The sequence below is a fragment of the Elgaria multicarinata genome, chromosome 3 (assembly GCF_023053635.1).
Source record: "Elgaria multicarinata webbii isolate HBS135686 ecotype San Diego chromosome 3, rElgMul1.1.pri, whole genome shotgun sequence".
Lineage (NCBI taxonomy): Eukaryota > Metazoa > Chordata > Lepidosauria > Squamata > Anguidae > Elgaria > Elgaria multicarinata.
The window spans coordinates 138,024,205-138,032,558 of NC_086173.1; positions in this window are offsets into that span (position 1 = coordinate 138,024,205).

An 8,354-nucleotide genomic window follows, 5' to 3' on the forward strand; every position below is an offset into this window, starting at 1 on the left:
TGACATGATACTAGTCAATTTACTCCTTCATTTTGTTGCCTCCCTATACAGCAACACCATTTCCCCACTTTTGGGGAGATCAGTACAAATTTAACATTTCCCCCCACTTTATGGAGATTTGTGCAGATTTAACATTATTTTACACACACACACACACACACACACACACACACACACACCTCTTCAGGGAGATCTGCACAAAATATATGTTGTTGTTTTTACCTTTGGAGAGTTTTGCGCTAATTCCCTAAAACCCAGTAACTACAAAGTCTACAAAATAAACTCTGCGCTGCTAATGAGCATATTTGCGTTCATTAATAGAGTAGTGGAGTAGGTTGTTAAGATTGTGCCACAAAAGTCCATAGGAAACATGCCAGGAGTTGATGGGAGGACTAAGGGGGAAACAATTTACAGCAAGCTACAGAGCACCTGATCATCTGTCAGGAGTAATGTGGGTTAGCAAAGAAACAATCAACCCACCATAGATTATTTTCAAGATGGCTTCTCTTGACTTGCAAATTGGCCCATAGAGTGATGGTAAACATCAAGGGAGATAATCTAGGGGAGTCTTGAATGCATGTAACACCACCTACAGGCAAGGGTGAGTTCTGCAACTCAGCCATTTTTTTCTGAATGCTGTGTGTCACTACAATGGGGAAGGAGAACATCGTGTTCTTTTTTTCCTCTCTCAGGTAATAGATCTCATGACCAGGATACTGGAAGTTTGCACTTCTATGCAGATGCATAACTATTTAGTACTGAATCTATTCCAATACTATGTTCTACACTAACACACACACTTCTGTGTGGCTCCCATGCTACATCCTTGAAAAAAAATAATTACATTTAATTTTCCTTTTGTATCTATTGTTACCGAATAAATATTCCAGCCATGAAATTCTGGCCTGGGCAGAAATAGTTACTATTCTGAGCACTAGATATCTCACTATCAGTTTAGAATAATTTCAGTACTCATTAAGAGTGGACAAATGTAAATTCTCTAGGCCAGAAGCATTTCTTGTTCCAAATCAAAGACTAAAATAGACAGCTTCTACAGAAGTCCAGAAGGAGAGAATTTTCTACCAAAACACACACACACACACACACACACACACACACACAGCAACTGAATATAAATGTCAACATGACACAATGTCTGCAAATGACATACTCTTGTCCAACAATATTTCCTTGGGCTCATCAGTAAACATATGGCTACCAATCATTTCACTACCATCACAAACTTGTTCTGTTTTCTAGTAGTTACAGGAGAAGTGTTCTAGCACCTTCTTACTGAGCACCTTCCCCAATGGTAGTTATTCAAACTAAGAAAGGAACCTGTTTCCAAGGCTGAAACCTTCCAAGTTATAAAGCCCAGCTAACAGGTTTGGTCTCATGGGGCTGGAGTCTCCTAGCTTGTTGGGCTGGCAAATTTCTATTCATATTGAGGCTACCTTGTCAGGAATGGCTCAGATTCCATGGCCTCCCTGGCAACCATGAGTCTATCCCAATTAATATCTGGCCCCACTCATTCAGCAGGGCATACTGTGGATCTGCTTTTCTGTGTTGAGTAGGATGATGATGATCCAGGAATGGAGGAACTTTCTATAGTTCCATTGTCATGGATAGTGAGGTTTAGACTTACTGGCACTCTGAGCCTCTGTAGGACGGAAAGGGCAATTAAGATGGTCTGCCCCAGGAAGGAACCGGATAGTTTTCTGATGGATCTTGGGAATTTTCTTGTCACCTTGGTAGTCAATTCTGATGAAGCCCTAGTTAACTTTTGGAATGAGGAAATGGCCCGGCGGTTAATATGATCACTCCCAAGCATCCTCTCCCATGAGTTGAGCCAAAAGTGCTTTCTAGTCTTCCAGGGAGCTGGGGCAACGAAACAACGGAGACAGTGAAGTTAAGTGAAAACGCAAAATGAGCCCAACAGAACATGGGCTAAAACTCATTTGAAAGCCTAATCCATGGCAATGAGAATGGCAAAGAAATCAAACTTCACCATCACCACTGCATCTGCACAGAACCGCCCAATGGAGTTTTTCAGGAGATGAAAGGCCAACTATGCTCTGGCCTACTGGAGAAAAATATTGGCTATTCAATAGCCCATTGTGACCAATTTATGAGACACTTTGCAGATAAAATTGATTGTATCCATGCTGACTTAGATGCTATAGCTGGTACAGGGTGATATAAATTTAGACCCCAATTGCCCAGCTATAGTGGATTCTCATATTTATTTTATTTGTATCCTGCCTTTTCTAACAAGAAAAATGGCACTCAAGGCAGCTTAACAATCATAAATAAGTCTTGATTAAAACAATAATGAAACAATACATTAAAATACTATAAAAACATAGCAACAGAAGGGTAAAACACCATCCAACCCAACATACCCATTTATATGCCAAAACCTTTCTTGACTAAAGTGGTCTCTGCCTGTTGACGAAAGGACAGCAGAGAGGGAGCAAACCTAGCCTCCAAACCTAGCCTGGGAGCACCCACCGAGAAGGCCCTCTCTCATCACCAAACATGGAGAGGTGTGTTGTTGTTTTTAAACAAAGGTCTAACCATTGCCTCTCCTCTAAGACAGAATCACATCTTGCCGTAAAGAGGCATTCACCACAACCCTTACCTACTCAATCAGTCCACACACACACACACCAGCTGCTTTTATAAGCCAGGAAGGGATAGAGTACACAAGTAGTAAACCTCACCTCTCCAAGGATCCTGTTTAACCTCTGACAGCAGAAACTGAAAAGTACTACCAGGCCAACTAAAGCTCTCTAATATGGGAGATACCTTGGGAGCAACCAACATACTGTTGCACTCTAACAGGCTGAAGTTAAAGGAAGCCAGATCCTGGCTGGACATCAGGAAAAACTTCCTGACTGTTAGAGTAGTACATCAGTGGAACCAGTTACCTAGGGAGGTTGTGGGCTCTCCCACACTAGAGGCATTCAAGAGGCAGCTGGACAACCATCTGTCAGGGATGCTTTAGGGTGGATTCCTGCATCGAGCAGGGGGTTGGACTCAATGGCCTTATAGGCCCCTTCCAACTCTACTATTCTATGATTCTATGCAATGATCCAGCTGCCTTCTGCTGCCATATTTCCCTCTGCCCTGTTTCAATGGCTGCACACTGTATCCCTCCACCTCTTTGTCTCCTTTTAAAAACACATCTCCAGACAGCAGGCAATAAATGCGGGTCTAATAATACTATATATACACACAAGCAGACAAATGTACAGGCAACCCCTTCCCTCCTCACCTCTGTCCAACCAACAGGATGGCGCTTGCCCTCATTCACACCTGAAGTGGCAACCACCCAGGCTGCCCAGCATTTTATGCACCAGCTGCAGGAAACTGATGCAATATTTTCAAGGTGGCAGAAGGTCTCTTGGTGAGAGTGCAGAATCAGGGGTCTGATCCTGCAAGGAGACAGCATTCTCTGGCTCCAGAAAGTCTTTCTGGAGCTGCCATAGGTAGCATTATGGTAAAGCTCACTTACGAGTTTACCTGCTGAATGCTTACTAGTTTGTTCCTTAATACACATTTATATTGTAATTCTAAAAGCGGGGAGGCCTCTTTGAATTTCTCAAAAGAAATCAAAACTTTTTAAGTGGTTTCAATTTTAAGAGAGGGAATGGAGAAATAATATAACAAATGAGGGCAGGAACTCATAATAGGATATAGATCTTTACAGATTAAATATAAAAATAAAACTGCCTAGCAATTCTATTTTTTTCTTGTGTGAATTAATTGTCCCTTACTGCTCCCCCACCCCACAATAGAAGCAAGTTAAAAAATAAAAATAAAATGCCATTACATACATGCCATATTGTATGTATATGCAATGGGACATTTTTTATGAACATAACAATCTATGACGTTTATTTTTCTATAAATCAGCTTTAAGTTTCATGGCATTAAAATCCTTCAAAAGAGAGAGAGAAACTGAAAGTTTAAGAGTTCAGTTCCCAGAAGTTGCTTGATTTCATAAGCAAAGGTATATCCTTCCTCTTTCAAGCAATGATTAGTTGTTTCTCTTTCCAGGCCTTTAAACACAAACTCAAAGTCCTTAAAAGATGAATTTGTAAGAGGGTAGCAAACAAAGCTAGCTAGTACTCTCTCTCTCTCATTCATACATACATACATACATACATAATAGCCAGGATTTAAAAACAAAAACTTTTTGATGAACAAAACAATAAACTATTGAACTATTGTCATGAATGCAAACATAAACGAATATTTCCCTGCAAATTCCACTGAAAGTATACAGCTCAGCTTTTCACATTCCTGCTGGCATCATTGATGATGGTGAATGATGCAAAAGGAAAGGACTAATTTACCAAGGAAGGTAAATACATGTCATGGCGCAAGGAGGGGGAAAACCAATAAGAAAACTTAAAAGTACTGTCTTCAAAGAACTAATTTAAAAGGAAAAAACCTCTAATAATATTGATAATATTTTTTTATGGATTTTAACTATAAAAAACTTAAAAACAAGTTTCTAGCTGAACACTACCAATCACTGTAATGTAAACTAGTCAAAGTAAATACCATAGTATATAGCATCTTTAGCAGGAGATTCACTTATTGAATCACCTACTTAATAAATCTGCATTTTCAATTTTGAGGTTTTAAGCCAGCAATTCTAACTGCACTTACTTTAAGATAGTTCTACTGAAATCAAGACCTATATAAGTGAATTTAAAATTTTGAATCTTACCCCCTGAACATCGTTTATATGATATATAACTTCATCCAAACTGTCAGGAACTACTTTTCCTTAAAGAAAACAAAATGGAAAGCAATTGCATGCATTGTTACGAAGGAACTCCAATGTCTGCTGTTTTTGGGAAGAAAAGGCCAGCATCTTGAAGGGGACCAGGGTTTTTTGGACTTGGAGAAGAGCAAACAATGATGTTGCATAGGATATTGAGGCTTTGCACAGGTCAATTGGAGCTACAAACTTTTTGGAAACAACTTTCTGATCAGCCACTGATTGCCTTAATATCTGAACATTAACACTTGCAAATTTCAGATCTTGCCTCAAGGCTACAACCAGAGGACCCCACCACCACTGAAATATTTATGTTGATTTCTAGCCTTGTTTAAGCCAAATAGAAGGAAAAATAAAGAATCCAATTATTTTAAAGCTGTGAAACCCAATACTGTAAGCAGGCATGCCTACAAGAGTCTTTTGTCACCTTTGTTTAAGACAATCACCAAAATCCCCTGGTCTATCTTACTCACCTGAACCTGTGGTACCCAGAGATATGTACCCATCAACTCTACCCCTTTCCTCATATCAAGAAAGAAAGAGAAGCAAATTGTCTTCTTTCTTCCCTTAATGCCTGTCACATCCCTGAGCAATCTTGGAAGAACTTGCTTTGTTTCATTTTGATTTCTAAATCTCAAGAAGAAGGATAAACAGAGTAACCCAAATTCAGAGAGAAAGAGAGAGAGAGAGAGGATTTCTTCCATCCTTTCTGCTCAGAAGAGCAACCCCCTCCCTTTTCTTCCTGTCTGTCTCCCCTTATTTTCCAGAGAAGAAGTTCAATAAAGTTTCCCAGCAATTCACAAGTCAATAGGTAAGGAGAGGTAAATCTTTGCATTATCTTCTGTTTTCCTTCTAAGTGGTCCATACTGCAATGTTTCTCATTTCCTCCCTTTTTCCGAATATTCCATCCCACTAGAAACTGCAAAAGCCTTTGTGTTTGGGAGTTCCCTGTTGCTCTTTCACCACTCCATTCACTTTGCTCCCAAACCCCTGAACCGAAACCAGAAGATTCTAACATATAAGACCGATTCTGGCCCGCTTGCATTGGCTGCCTATACGTTTCCAGAGCTTCGGCTATGGGGCGGTATATAAATGTAATAAATAAATAAATAAATAAATAAATTTGCTCTATCCCATTCTGCAAAAAGTCTCTCACAATCCCCCAAAAGAGTCTGTTTTTCTCCCATTCAAATTATCCCAAGCTGAAACTTATTTCTTTCCCCATTTCCTCCATGATCAGCTTGCACCTTGCTAGGAGTTAAAACTGTTCTTTGAGGTGCTGCATTTCAATCAAACCTCTTTAAAACACACATGATTTTCTATGCATATCAGTGCACCTAGCTTCACTACTGACTTTAAATGCTTATCTTTAACTTTCTTAGTGTTAATGCATGATTTTAATTCCCCAGATGTATGTATGATTCTAATTCCTCTAATGTGTGATTTTAATTCACTTTAAATTCTTCTTTAATAAAGCAAAGAATGGCTTTCAAAGACGTTGTTGTAGTTTCTGATTCTCCCAGCTTTTAGGGGTATCAGGTTTTCTCAAGTGCCAAGTGTTCAGCACCAAAAGATTCCTCATGTATGTGTTTGGTTTACATGTATATAATATGTAGGTCTATGTATATTAAAGCATACTTCATAACACCATCCATCAAGAAGTCAGCTCTCCTTCAGTTTATAGTGACTGCAGATTTAGCATACTGCTTCCCTTCCCAATTGGGCGGTTGAGTGGCATGCAGGGGAATCCTTGCTGTTATCTGCAGTCACTGAACTGAGTGAACAGCAGGGATTTGGCTTCGCGCATCGCTAGTTATCCCAATTGGGGATGATGAACACCACACAAAGCCAGCTACTCAGGCAGCACTTAGAGGCACATTTCTCCAAGTGCTGGCAAAGTCTATTTCTCCATGCAGAGAGAGCTGTGGAGGAAAGGAAAACAGGTGGGGGGCAGGACCAGGTGACATCAAGTGGGGGGGCAATTCAACTCCTGGACTCAACACTCCTGCTTTATACCATAACAGTGAAAGTTGAGAAGTATACCTCAGTCCTTCATTCAGGTGAGAAGTATACAGGAAAAGAACACAAGCTTTTCCTAATTGAACTGAGGGACAATGTGTTCTCTACTTCTTCAGACACCTCTTCAGAGTAGCACTGGTCAATTTTGAGTAGACAAACAATATTGTGGACAGAATGCTGAATTTGGACCTGAAAGAACTGTTCAAATATCATGTAAGCTACGGAGTCGCTCCCTCACAACTTCCATTCTCCATCTATACAATGGAAATTACCTCCTGTTGTGACAGTGAGGCAAAGCAAAACTGCCAAATACACTGAAAAAGCAACAATTCAATTCTTAATTGAATGGGACACTAATAATTTACTGGCTGATTTTATTGTATTACGCCAGTGCTTTATGATCTGCATTGGCTGCTACTCTGTTTCCAGGCCCAATTCAAAGTACTGGTATTAACCTTCGAAGGCCTGAACACCTTGTGGCCAGGTTAACTGAAGGATCGTCTTCTTTCATATATACCTGATCCAGTTGCTACTAAGGAGGGGCTTTTCTGTGATGGCATGCAGGTTATGGAATGCACTTTTCAGAGAGGCCCACATGGCACCAGGTGAAGATCTTTTTTATTTTCCCAAACCATTTAGTCCTTCAGTTTTAAAAACTGTATTTTTAGATCTCTGCACTGCTCCTGGCTTTTACTCTAGTTTTTACATAGGTTTTATTTTGTATTAAATTTAAGGTTTTATATTACGTTTTACCATGCTGCTGTACTTTTATGATTTCAACTTTTATTCTGTGAACTGCCCAAAGTGCTTTGGGTTTTGCCAGTATAGAAGCATAATAATAATAAAAAATAAACAAACAAAGCCCTTTATTATCAATTCTTAAATGTACAGCAATTACTACCAGCTACACAACTCTATAATACAAACTTTCCATTTAGGCTGCAATTCTATAGCTACTTACCTGAGAGTAAGCCTTATTGAACCCAACATTACTTCTGAGTAGACATGCATAAGATTGTACTGTTAACAGTCAGTAATTCATTCTTGAGTCTTGCATTTGAAAATACACTACTTTCACAGAGCAATCCTATGTATATCTACTCAGAATTCTTACTACATTCAAGAGTGCTTACTCACAGGTAATGTGTATATAGGTTTTAAATAGGAACAGATGCAGCTGGTGCACAAGACATAGTTGCAAATACACTCCTCGCCATTGCTGTCACCTGAAGATCCAATGACAACATATGATTCAGGAGCATTCCCAAGCTACGAACCTGATCTTTCCATCTTTCCATCCAGAACAGGTTGAATCCCAATCAATGGGACAGGCATTCTACTAACCAAGAGCACTTGTCTTTTCTGGATTTATTCTCAACTCGTTTGCTTACATCTAGCCCATTATCAAATGTAGGCAACTGCTTTCTTTAAGTTAGGTAACAAAGAGCAATAGAGCTGAGTGCCATTAGCATATGACACCATTTGCATGGCAAATGGCAAGTAGTAATAATAATAATTATAATTATACCTATGGCACTTT